The 13,492-nt window shown below is 37.1% G+C and overlaps 1 pseudogene; it reads left to right on the forward strand.

Moving 5' to 3' along the window:
• LOC107648793 overlaps positions 3,372-13,492 on the forward strand; it is a 47,950-nt pseudogene continuing 37,829 nt past the window's right edge.

Below are 13,492 nucleotides of genomic sequence, written 5' to 3' on the forward strand. Positions count from 1 at the left end.
ATATGAGATCCAGTCATCGCAAAGTCAAAAGGTGCCCAAGGATGCCGAAGCCATGCCGGGTAGAGAAGAAACGACGTTGTAGGTCATGCAAGAAATTAGGTCACACGAAGAAAAATTGTCCTAAAATGAAGGAGGCTAAGATGGAAGACCTATAAAATTCTAATTACAGCAAGCAAAAGGTAACATCTAAAAATGTGCGCTAACATTAATTTATTTTGCTAGTATATTAGTTTTTATGGTTATGTTTCTGTAGTTTAAAGTTGGGATAATTTAGAGTCATTTGAGTAGTAATGGTTGGTCTTAATGGTTAATAACGCGGGGGCCGTGAAGGTCCCACAAATACAAAGCGACAACGACTTAGTCCTGTAGTCTTGAACTCGCATTTAGCTGAATCCACAAATGGTGGCAAATTCATACATCTGACTGTGCTGAAAAATGACCAAGACCTGGAGACAGAGATTATGCTCATTATGAAGTTTTATTGCTTCATTTATGGTCTTTAGCAACTAATTGAGTTTATAACGCTAGAGTGTTTTAACAGTGCAGATGAAAAGCCTCGTTTGTTTATTGCAAGACAAAATGTGGCCACCCACTTAAGAATGCTGTGTACACTTGTTTCTTGGTGGATATAATGGCCTAATATGAATGGTGGAATGTATTTCGGGGTTAACATTTTGTATATCACAGTTGTGTCTTACGCTACTAGAAAACTACTTATTACAAACGGATATTTCTGACAGATTTTATCCCATGAAAATACAGATAAATTTTGCGAGGAAATTTGTCAAAAACAAAAGAAAAAAGCATGAATTTACATACAGAAAAGAGTATCTATCGATACTTCTGTGGAAAAAATTAGTGTCTTTTTGTGGAAAATTATTATCGACAGAAAATCCATCTATATTTAAATCATCTAAACACTGCGTTTTAATTAAATTATTATAGACCAAAAATTTGTCTGTAATTTAAAATATTCCATCGGAAATATTGAAATAAGGGTTTGGCATTACGCGTGCTCCTCATTTCACAAAACACTTCCCTGCGCCTCCACACCCATCCCCTCCAAATGCTCTATCGGCGGCGCCTCTTGGCCTTGCACCGCCGTCACACCGAACCTCCATTGCACTGAACTTCCATCGCACCGAAGCTCTGTCACATCCCTTCCCTAATCTCTCCGTCACACTAAACTCACAGAAATCGTAAAAATCACTCCATTTCGATCTCGCTTCAACAGTGCAAGTAAACCTAATCTCTTCCACGCTGTTACCACTCTTCCTTTGCTATTGCACTGACGCCAGCCTCTCCCTCAGTTGACCATTTTCCATTGAGCTTTTTCGCATCTTTGTTGTTGTTCTAGTCCTGGTATGGTTTCTGTCGTCCAGTTCTTATTGTTTTTGCTGCTATTCAAACTTCATACGGTTGTTGTTAATACTGCTGCTAGTGGTTTTGAAACTGTCTCTATTATTGTTGATGATGTTTTATTTTAGTCAATGATACATTATTTAAATATTATTTTCAATGTCGTAGAAGGTAAAGATAGAAATTTTGGTTCCAGTTTCAAAATTTGTCAACAATGTCTTTACTTACCACAAATTTGTCTTAGATCTTGCTTTAATTCCATCTTGTTCTACTTCTTCACTGAACATGTATATACTTCTTAAGCTTTGTCATTATGCTATAAAACTTTAAATTTTTTGGTATATAAACTTATTATCATTAGCGACATTAAATTTTATTATTGGTTATCTTGCTCCATAGACAACTCTAATGGTTCCTAATTTTTCTTTGCTGTGTAAATTGGTTATCTTGCTCTCGCAAGTTCTTAATCTTGCTCCATTGATTTTTCTTTACAGCTGTAGCTTGCTTTTCTGCTTTGATCATCATACAATGTCTATTACATTGATATAACTGCTTTCTATTGTTGTTTCATTCCTAATGATTTGGTATTGTGAATGTTCTTGAACCGTCTCTTACTGATTACTCATTCTATTTTTGTTACTGCAAGTTCTGGTTACTCTTTATTTTTCTAATATAAAAAATTTGTGGATATTCTTTATTGGTGACAATCACAGGAGCCAATACTTGAAATGCTAACCACTTGCTGTCATTTATTAATTGTATGAACTATGACTTGAGACAGGGCAGAGCTGACTAATTAAATGATCATTGTTTCTTTGATCTTGTTACTCAAAGTGGATCACATTAATAATACTAATCTATGCAAGGCTTTTGTCAGAACTATGAAACTTTTATATCCATTTCTTCAAATTAGTCTTTCATTTGCATGGCTTGTTAGTGTTATTATACTATCTTGCTATGCTACTATGTTCTTTGTCAACCATATTGTTAACGTTATTAGTTCTAATATTTACTGGGAGCAGAACAGGGGTATAGTGTTGTATTACCAAAGAAATTGGAGACAGAAAAGTGGAATGTGTTTAGGTATACCCCTTATAATGCATTTGTGTTTTGCATATCTTCAAAATTCTTTTTTTTTTCTTTTTTTGGTCTTTCTGTGTTCTTCATTTTATGTTATCCTTGACTTCATATACTCGGCGTACATTAATAATACTAATCTATGCAAGGCTTTGGTTAGAACTATGAAACTTTTATATCCATTTCTTCAAATTAGTCTTTCATTTGCATGGCTTGTTAGTGTTATTATACTATCTTGCTATGCTACTATGTTCTTTGTCAACCATATTGTTAACGTTACTAGTTCTAATATTTACTGGGAGCAAAACAGGGGTATAGTGTTGTATTACCAAAGAAATTGGAGACAGGAATGTGGAATGTGTTTAGGTATACCCCTTATAATGCATTTGGTGTTTTGCATATCTTCAAAATTCTTTTTTTTTTTCTTTTTTTTTTCTTTTTTTGGTCTTTCTGTGTTCTTCATTTTATGTTATCCTTGACTTCATATACTCGGCGTACATTAATAATACTAATCTATGCAAGGCTTTGGTTAGAACTATGAAACTTTTATATCCATTTCTTCAAATTAGTCTTTCATTTGCATGACTTGTTAGTGTTATTATACTATCTTGCTATGCTACTATGTTCTTTGTTAACCATATTGTTAACGTTACTAGTTTTAATATTTACTGGGAGCAGAACAGGGGTATAGTGTTGTATTACCAAAGAAATTGGAGACAGGAAAGTGGAATGTGTTTAGATATACCCCTTATAATGCATTTGGTGTTTTGCATATCTTCAAAATTCTTTTTTTTTTCTTTTTTTGGTCTTTCTGTGTTCTTCATTTTATGTTATCCTTGACTTCATATACTCGGCATCTACATGAATTAACATTGTCATAGTGAAAATAAAACTATACAATATACTACTAAATAGAAATTAAAATTATATGTTATGTAGACAAAGTATATGTTAATAGGAAGGTGGTAAATAAAGCTGGGACTCCTGTGTTTGAAAAAGTTGTTGTGGAGATAATTGTTGAAGTTCCAAAATATTTATGTAGGTGAAGCCATCATGCTCTACTTACTTGTAATAATATCTTTACATCAACTTTGGTGAAACTGTATTTTTATTCTTTCTTTTTTTTATTTCTTTTTTATTTTTGGTTTTAACAACACAGGGCTGGACATAAGTTGGAAGCTACCATTGGACAACTTGGTGTCAATCTTGTTGGTAAAGTTGTTCTTGATTCGGGGCTATCAACTAGAGGACTTACTGACTGCTTACTTCATTATGGCATATCACATGTTTATGGAGTTGATGTAGGATATGGACAGGTAACTCATCCTTTTTTATAAGCCTGTGAATATGGAAATTGGTTATTGGAGTCTACATTATTACTGGAGTACACTGAATCATTTTTCCTTTAGAAGATCTATGCACTCTTCTTATTTTTCATATGACTTAAAACTATTGCATATCAATATGCTTGGTGATTTTTTGTTGTTCATGATTGTTAACTTATTTAGGTGGCTGAGAAAATTCGTAGAGATAACCGAGTATCTATTATAGAGCAGACAAATTTAAAATATCTTACAGAACTCCCCTAAAATATTGATTTGGTGACTTTAGACCTTTCATTCATCTTTATTCTCTTGGTAAGCTCTGAAAATAGATCAAACATAACTCAATTTCTCCTATTATAGGGTATATCATTTCTGTTTTGAGAAATTGAATTGGTCTAGCCAGTTGAAACAGGAAGTAGCCAATTTATTGGTCTCTTTCATCCCTTCTTCTGAGTTTTGGATATAACCAAAAATGTTAAATATTTGGCTTAGATGTATGGTTTTTGATAGATTGGTTACGACTTCATGTCATTCTAATTTTGTTGTTGGACATTAGACTTGTTATGTAACACCCTACCACACAGTGCTTTACGCTTAATTTCATAAAACAGAGGTGGTGAGGTAATACGATCTCTAAAATAAAATACATACATATAAAACAAAGATGATATAACTAGGAGCCTTGAAGGAAAACGTTAAGCAAAATCAAAACCAGACAATTGCGTTACATATGAAAAGCATTAAGATCGAAGGCTTATACAGAAAAGAGTACCAAGAAACGTATATATAAAGAGAATTCCAAGATAAAATCAAGCTCTAGACTCGACCTGCGAAGCAAAGACTGACTAGCATATATATATATATATATATCCAACTGTGAACCAAAAGACAAATACAAATCCTAGTTCTCCAAAGTCAACCTCTAAGAGGAACAAAACATGTTTTTATACAAAATCGGAGAAAGTATATATATAACTAAGTACATAATATAAAAAGCCTAAAATACAAGTCTTCACTTCCAAGAAATAAAACCCAGAACGTTCAGCGAGGTGGGTCACGTCCTGCATCTAAAAAACAATAAATACATATGGAATGAGAATATGGGGTTCTCAGCATGGTAATGATACCCACATACATAATATATAAGGTACCAAAAAAGGCAGAGGCGATCTTAGAACTCCGACACTCAGATTTAAAACTTAGAGTTATAATTTAAAAACCATAAATAAGGTAGATTATCTAAAGCATTTAGGCTCTAATCCAATTCTAACTTAACCCCTCAATTCTCACTTTCCTCAAATCCTCCAAAACTCTGGTGAAACTGCCCTCGTCACTCCTCCGCCAAATAAGGTAGATTATCTAAAGCATTTAGGCTCTAATCCAATTCTAACTTAACCCCTCAATTCTCACTTTCCTCTAATCCTCCAAAACTCTGGTGGAACTGCCCTCGTTACTCCTCCGCCAAACAAGAGGCCTCTCAGTTGTACAGACATACAATATAAACAAAGAAAACACAGATAGAATGCATATACAATAGGTAGAACATATAACAATTAGGCATAGTAAATCAAATAGGCAAATCCAAGTAATGCAATCTCAAATAAAATAAACGAATGCATATGATGTATACCTGCCCTATGACTGATGATATCACTTGTTGGTTATAAAGCCAATCCGACATGTGCTGGTAGCTAACCTTGGACAGAAACACCCATTGCGGAGCAAGTAGGCCTAAGCCACAACCACTTTGCTACTACCCACTTAACCCGGAGCAAGTGAAATAAACCATTACTGCTGCTACTACCCAGGCGGGTGTTTAAAATCTCAACCTGGATCAAGTGGAATAATCCACTACTGCTGCTACTACCCAAGCGTCACAATCACTAACCTGGAACAAGTGGAACGGACCTCAATCCTTACTACTGTCCAGGTATCTCAATCACTAACCCAGAGTAAGTAGGACAAACCATAATTCTTGCATTGCTACTGCCTAGGTATCTCAATAAAAAATTCATTCAATCTAAAGTCAATCACCAATCATAATTCACCACTTCACAAGTTTTCTTCACTTCTAAGTTACGACCTTCTCAAGGTTCAACCCCCTTACCATGATTAAAACTAAGTTTTAGGACATTAGAGAGTAAAAATAGAGTTTTAGAGGTTAGAAAATAGGTTGGAGTTCACAAAAATACATTTTTTTTCTGAAAACAGGGTCCTGCGTACGCATTATATGTTTCGCATACGCAAGCTTGCAAAACTCACCTCTCGCGTACGTATGCATGCACACACTTGCATACGTGAGACTCCTGGACAGAACAAAACGCCCACGTCACGTGTGTATCTCGCATACGCATGCCCCTCAGGAATGGTAAAAAGCTGATTTAAGTTCTACAAAAGTACTTTTACACACCAAACTTCTGACGAGCATAACTTTTTTGTTAAAAATTATTTTTAGTTCGTTCTCTAAACGGCATAAACTTCATGAATCCAATTTTTATTTAAATCAAGTTTAAAAATGTTTGGAGGTACGGAAGTCGGGTTATGGCCCGCCAAAGTTTGATCAAAATTAAGATTTTCACTCTTCAAAACCATACCCATTGTGTATACATTAAGATTACAACCATTCCATCTCTTCTCCTTCACATCATTTTCCCCATTATATTGAATTATACTCTAAACACCAAAAATTATACAACATAACTCATCATAGTTCATTATTATCATCAAACATCAACATCAACAATCAACAATATCATTATTCATTAACTCATTCTCAACATAATTCCACATTTCTATCAAGGTTATTAAACATTAATATACTCACACATTTCAACCTATCCTATGATCATCTAGCCTACGTTTTCACGAAACATTATATATTACCTACGAAAAACCAAAACCATACCTTGGCCGATTTCTCCCTAAGCCAAAGACACCTTAATACCACCATTTCTCAAGAGTCTTGGTGCACGAAATCGTGATTGTTCATTCCCCATCAACGGCGCCAAAAACTTGGTGTGCACATTCATAATCTTAATTCTTTTTCACAACTTCGCACAACTAACCAGCAAGTGCACTGGGTCATCCAAGTAATAAACCTTACGTGAGTAAGGGTCGATCCCATGGAGATTGTCGACTTGAAGCAAGCTATGGTCACCTTGTAAATCTTAGTCAGGCGGATTCAAATGGTTATGGAGATTTGATAATTAAAATATAATTAAAATATAATTAAAATATAAAATAGGATATAAATACTTATGTAATTCATTGGTGAGAATTTTAGATAAGCGTATGGAGTTGCTTTTGTTCCTTCTGAACCTCTGCTTTCCTACTGCTTTCATCCAATCATTCATACTACTTTCCATGGCAAGCTGTATGTTAGGCATCACCGTTGTCAATGGCTACATCCCGTCCTCTCAGTAAAAATGGTCCAAATGCACTGTCACCGCACGGCTAATCATCTGTCGGTTCTTGATCATGTTGGAATAGGATCCATTGATCCTTTTGCGTCTGTCACTATGCCCAACACTTGCGAGTTTGAAGCTCGTCACAATCATCCCTTCCCAGATCCTACTCGGAATACCACAGACAAGGTTTAGACTTTCCGAATCTCAGGAATGGCCACCAATAATTCTAACTTATACCACGAAGACTCCGATCTTTCAGAATGGAGGCTAAGAGATACGCATTCAAGCTTGTTTTCATGTAGAACAGAAGTGGTTGTCAGGCACGCATTCATAGGTGAGAATGGTGATGAGTGTCACATAATCATCAAATTCATCATGTTCTTGGGTGCGAATGAATATCTTAGAATAAGAATAAGCTTGAATTGAATAGAAAAATAATAGTACTTTGCATTAATTCATGAGGAACAGCAGAGCTCCACACCTTAATCTATGGTGTGTAGAAACTCCACCGTTGAAAATACATAAGAACAAGGTCTAGGCATGGCCGAATGGCCAGCCTCCCCAAACGTGATCTCTGAACATAAAATATTCAAAAAGATGTAAATACCACAGTAAAAAGTCCTATTTATACTAAACTAGTTACTAGGGTTTACAGAGATAAGTAAATGATGTAGAAATCCACTTCCGAGCCCACTTGGTGTGTGCTTGGGCTGAGCATTGAAGCTTTCACATGTAGAGGTCTTCCTTGGAGTTAAACGCCAGTTTGTAACTTATTTCTGGCGTTTAACTCTGCTTTGCAACTTGTTTCTGGTGTTTAACGCCAGAATAGGGCAGAAAGCTGGCGTTAAACGCCAGTTTGCATCGTCTAAACTAGAGAAAAGTATAGACTATTATATATTGCTGGAAAGCCCTGAATGTATACTTTCCAACGCAATTGAGAGCGCACCAATTGAGTTTCTGTAGCTCCAAAAAATCTATTTCGAGTACAGAGAGGTCAGAATCCAACAGCATCTGCAGTCCTTCTTCAGCCTCTGAATCAGATTTTTGCTCAAGTCCCTTAATTTCAGCCAGAAATTACCTGAAATCACAGAAAAATATACAAACTCTTAGTAAAGTCCAGAAATGTGATTTTTATTTAAAAACTAATAAAAATATACCAAAAACTAACTTAATTATACTAAAAACTATGTAAAAACAATGCCAAAAAGCGTATAAATTATCCGCACATCACAACACCAAACTTAAATTGTTGCTTGTCCCCAAGTAACTGAAAATCAAATAGGATAAAAAGAAGAGAATATACTATAAACTCCAAAATATCAATGAAACTTAGCTCCAATTAAATGAGCGGGACTAGTAGCTTTTTGCCTCTGAACAGTTTTGGCATCTCACTTTATCCCTTGAAGTTCAGAATGATTGGCATCTATAGGAACTCAGAATTCAGATAGTATTATTGATTCTCCTAGTTCAGTATGTTAATTCTTGAACACAGCTACTTTATGAGTCTTGGCCGTGGCCCTAAGCACCTTGTTTTCCAGTATTACCACCGGATACATAAATGCACAGACACATAACTGGGTGAACCTTTTCGGATTGTGACTCAGCTTTGCTAGAGTCCCCAATTAGAGGTGTCCAGGGTTCTTAAGCACACTCTTTTTTTTTGCTTTGGACCTCGAGTTTAACCGCTCAGTCTCAAGCTTTTGGCTTGACACCTTCACGCCACAAGCACATGGTTAGGGACAGCTTGGTTTAGCCGCTTAGGCCAGGATTTTATTCCTTTGGGCCCTCCTATCCACTGATGCTCAAAGCCTTGGATCCTTTTTATTACCCTTGCCTTTTGGTTTTAAGGGCTATTGACTTTTTCTGCTTGCCTTTCTTTTTTCTTTCTCTCTTTCTTTTTTTTTCTTTTATTTTCACAAGCCTTGTTATTCACTGCTTTTTCTTGCTTCAAGAATCAATTATATGATTTTTCAGATTATCAAATAACATTTTTCCTTTTTCATTATTCTTCAAGAGCCAACAATTTTAACATTCATAAACAACAAATTCAAAAGACATATGCACTGTTCAAGCATTCATTCAGAAAATAAAAAGTATTGTCACCACATCAAAAATAATTAAACTAATTTCAATGATGAATTTGAAATTCATGTACTTCTTGTTCTTTTGTAATTAAAATATTTTTCATTTAAGAAAGGTGATGGATTCATAGGACATTCAAAGCTTTAAGACATAGACACTTAGACACCAGTGATCATGTAATAAAGACATAAACATAAATAAACATAGAGCATATTAAACAAAAAATAGAAAAATAAGAACAAGGAGATTAAGGAACGGGTCCACCTTAGTGAGGGTGGTGTCTTTGATGTTAGGATTTTTGCTGGTAAAGAATTTTATAAAAATAGTCGCGTTGTAGATATAGTTTCTAAACCAACAGAAAATCCCTTCGTACAAATGTTTTGGTTGTCACAAGTAACAAACCCCTAAATAAATTGTAACCGAAGTATTTAAACCTCGGGTCGTCTTCTCAAGGAACTGCAGGGAAGTATGTTCTTATTATTGGCTATGAAGATTGTAAATTGGGGTTTTGAAAGTAAGGAGAGATAGTGAATTTAAATTGCAATTAAATTAAGTAAATGACTGTAAAATAAACTTTTGGTAAGGTGTGAGAAATTAGAAATCCTATCCTAGTTATCCTTATCAATGGTGATGAGAATTGAGTCTTAATCCCACTTAGTTATCCTTTACTAAAGTAAAGGAAGATCAAGTGGATTAATTAGTCTGATCTTCAGGTTCTAGTCAATTACTAAGAAAGGACTGGAATTATTGAAGTTCAATTCAATTAGCAAAGATAACAATTATCGATCACGTTGAGTTTGATAACTCCTGAGTTACTGATTTCTTAACCAAGACCAAAAGGGGAAGAGTAAATCTACTCGAATAAAAATATCTTCAGATTGAAAGTAACAGTAACATAAACAAAAGAGAGCAATCATAAACTGAAATACCTCAAATAACATTAATTAAGAGAATTATCTCTGACATAGAAAAGTTCATAAATTAAATTGAGAAGATAATAAAAAGGAAAATTGAACCTGATAAAAAGGGATAATCATGAAAGCGAGAAAAATCCTAAATCCTAATTGTTCCGTGGGTTACCTGAAACTGGAGGTCGATCTCGGATGAGATCTTCTGTACTGGTCGGTGTCCGGCTGGTGAGTGGCGGCCAGAGCTGTTGTGTCTGACTTGTTGGCTGGCTGCACTGCTGATCCTTGGTCACCGGAGGGTGGGGGGTACCTGCAAGAGACTCCGATGCTTAAGTTAGCACGGGTATTAAGCAGGTTTATTGTAGAATCAGAGTATGAGTTATACCTGAGTGCTCCAGTATATTTATAGTAGTGTGGGCTGACCTTTCTGATAAGATAAGTTAGTTATCTTATCTTATCTTATCTTATTTTAAGTGAAGTCAACTTATCTTCAAGGGAACCGCCTTTATCTTTATAGGCTTGGGTTGCCTTTGGATTTGGGTCGTGTTCCTCTATTTGGGCCCTTTATTGGGCTTTCCTGTCGATTTGGCCGACCTCTTTTAGAAGAGGTCGGGTAGCCTGACCTGAAGAGGTCGGTCACTTTGTCGCCAATCATCCCAGGTTGGATAGCTCGAGCCAGTGTATGAATAGTGCCCCTGCTTGAGCTCGGTCTTCTTTTTTGAAGTCGAGTCCTTGACTTCGGTCCTTCTCTAGTGAAGTCGAACTCAAGCATTTAATCGATTCCTTCCTTTGTAGAACCTTTTTGAATGTGGAACGTTTTTCTCTAAAAGTGCGCGCTTGTGTATTAGCGCTTCTAGGGAACGTGCGAGGGTTAAATTCCTTCATTAATTGACATTAATTACCCCGTTTTCTTTGGCTTTATTTTGAATTTCTGCATTCAGAAAATGGTTTCTCTTCTTCGTTCTTCTTCGTAACTTCTTCCTTTACTTTCTCACTTTTTGCCTGCGCTTTGTCTTTGCTTTACGGCATCATTCGGCGATTTTCTGGGTGATTCCGTTTTTGAAGCTTCTTTCTTCATTTCAGGTTGGTTCTTTCTTCCTTTCCTTAGTCATTTTTCCCGCCTGATGGTGAGAAAGTTTCGATTTTGCTTTGAGAAAATTTGGATCTTTCTGCTTTTGCTGTGCCTGGTTACTGTCGTAATGCGTGCTCTGAAGTTTCTTCGCCCTTTTGTATGAATCTTTTCGTCTTTCCTATTGCTTGGCGCTCTTAAGGCTTTTGCATGTTATCACTGTTTTTGTTTGTGCTTTTGATGATAATTTGTTTGATTCTGGAGAAAAGGCTGTGTCTTTGATGATCTCTGCTTGGCGTGTTTGATGTTGTCGAAGCTTTTTGTTGATAGACTGTAAGAAGATAGTGGCTTTGATGACTTTTTGTACTTTTTTGTGTTTTGTCTTTCTCCTGTGAAAATGCTTGCTGTTTGAAATCTTCTTTTCCTGTTTGGGGGATGCCGAGACGTAAGCTGTAGATTTTTCTTGAAACCTTGCTTTGTTACTGCCTCCAAAGGATGCCCCAGGATTTTGGTTTGAGTCTTGGGGTTCTCCTTTTCTGTTTGTTCTTCTGTATCATATTGGTCGAGTTGTTTCGTCCTTTGCCCGAGATATTTTTTAGTAATCCAATCTTCTTTTCTTGTTGTAGGATTAGTTGGCCTCATGTCTTCTCGCAATAACATTGTAGAGATGTCTTCTAAAGTTCCCGAGGGGATGTCCGACTGGCTGGACTCCCTTGTCTTAATGTGTGTCTCTATTGTGGATGCTGAGTTTTGTGTAGAGCTGAGGAAATGTCATAGGGTTTGTGGTGGTGGTGCCCGAGAGAGAGATTATGAGCTTGTAGCGCCCGACTCTGACGAGAGGGTTTGTTTTCCAACCTCTGTCGAGGGGGAGCGTCCTTTTTTCTACGCCTATGAGTATTTCTTCAGTCAGTTGAACATTACTTTTCCATTTACTGCTTTCGAGACCGACTTGTTGTGGTCGTGTAATATTGCCCCATCCCAGCTTCATCCAAATTCCTGGGGTTTTATCAAGATATTTCAGCTGCTTTGCCAAGAGTTAGACATAACACCTTCTCAGACTCTTTTCCTTTATCTTTTTGTCTCTGCCAAGCCTGGAGGTTCCTCCAAAAAGAAAGCTTCCTGGGTTTCTTTCAGGTTGGCCCGGGGGCATAAAGTTTTTGCCATGTATGATGAATCTTTTAAAGATTTTAAGAACTATTTCTTCCGAGTCCGTGCTGTTGAGGGGGTCCGCCCCTTTTTTCTTGATGAGAATGACGAGCCTGCTTTCCCTCTAGAGTGGCAAAAGAATGTAAGAGTGTCTTGCTATACATGGGAGATGCTTGATGAGGTTGAGCGGGCTTTTGTAGTTGTTCTTGAAGATTTGTGGGGGGAATCACCCCATCTGGATACAAAAAGATTTTCGAGTGATCCATCTTTGGTTCGAACTGCTTTGGGTACTATCTAACTTGTTTCTGTACTTGTTTCTTAGTTTTGCTTCTTCTAGACAGTAACTTATCACTATGGTTGATTCTGTAATTTTCAGAGATGTCGAAAAACAACGATTCCATGAAGGCCTTCAAGAAGGCAAAGAAGGCTGCAGCTGCTCAAAACATTTCGGCCAAGGTGGCGAGAGAGGGGTCTTCTCAAGTTTCGGTGAAGCTGCCCGTGCCGAGTTCTCCTGGGCCGAGGAAAGTGATCCCTACTCCTCGAGTTCGTCTGGCTGACCCTCCACAAACTTCTGCCGCCACTTCTAGTGCTCCTCCCAGCAAAAAACAAAAAAACAATTGAGCCTTTCAACCTTGATGCTCCTAACTTTGATGCAGTGGAGTTTGTTGACCAACAGATCGGTCCTTATGGTGCCCTCCCCATGGATGATGTTTCACTCCTTTGCCATTTAGATTTTATAACTCGGAGCATCATCAAGATGGCCCATATGGGGGCTGCCCTGTATCGGACTACTCAAAATCTTCCTCTCCATGCCACTAAAGCCTTTATGGAGGAGGCCAAACAAGAGTTTGATAGGATGAAGGGCTTGAAGGAGGAGCTTGAGGCTAAGGTGGCAAACTGGAGAAGGATCTGAAGAATGAGAAGGCGAGTTCCCTTGCTCTGGCGGCTTCTGTGCGGTTGGCCGAGGACACGGCATTGAGGCATAAAGACAGCTATGTCACAGCCTATAGGGAGGGGATGCGTTTGAAGGAGGAGTTAGAGAACGCCCGGGCTGATTACTCTGAGCTCCAGGGTCATCTTGTTGGCAGTGTGAATGCTGCTTACGAGAGCCTGAAGGAG

This window comes from Arachis ipaensis, chromosome B01 (genome assembly GCF_000816755.2).
Source record: "Arachis ipaensis cultivar K30076 chromosome B01, Araip1.1, whole genome shotgun sequence".
Classification (NCBI taxonomy): Eukaryota; Viridiplantae; Streptophyta; class Magnoliopsida; order Fabales; family Fabaceae; genus Arachis; species Arachis ipaensis.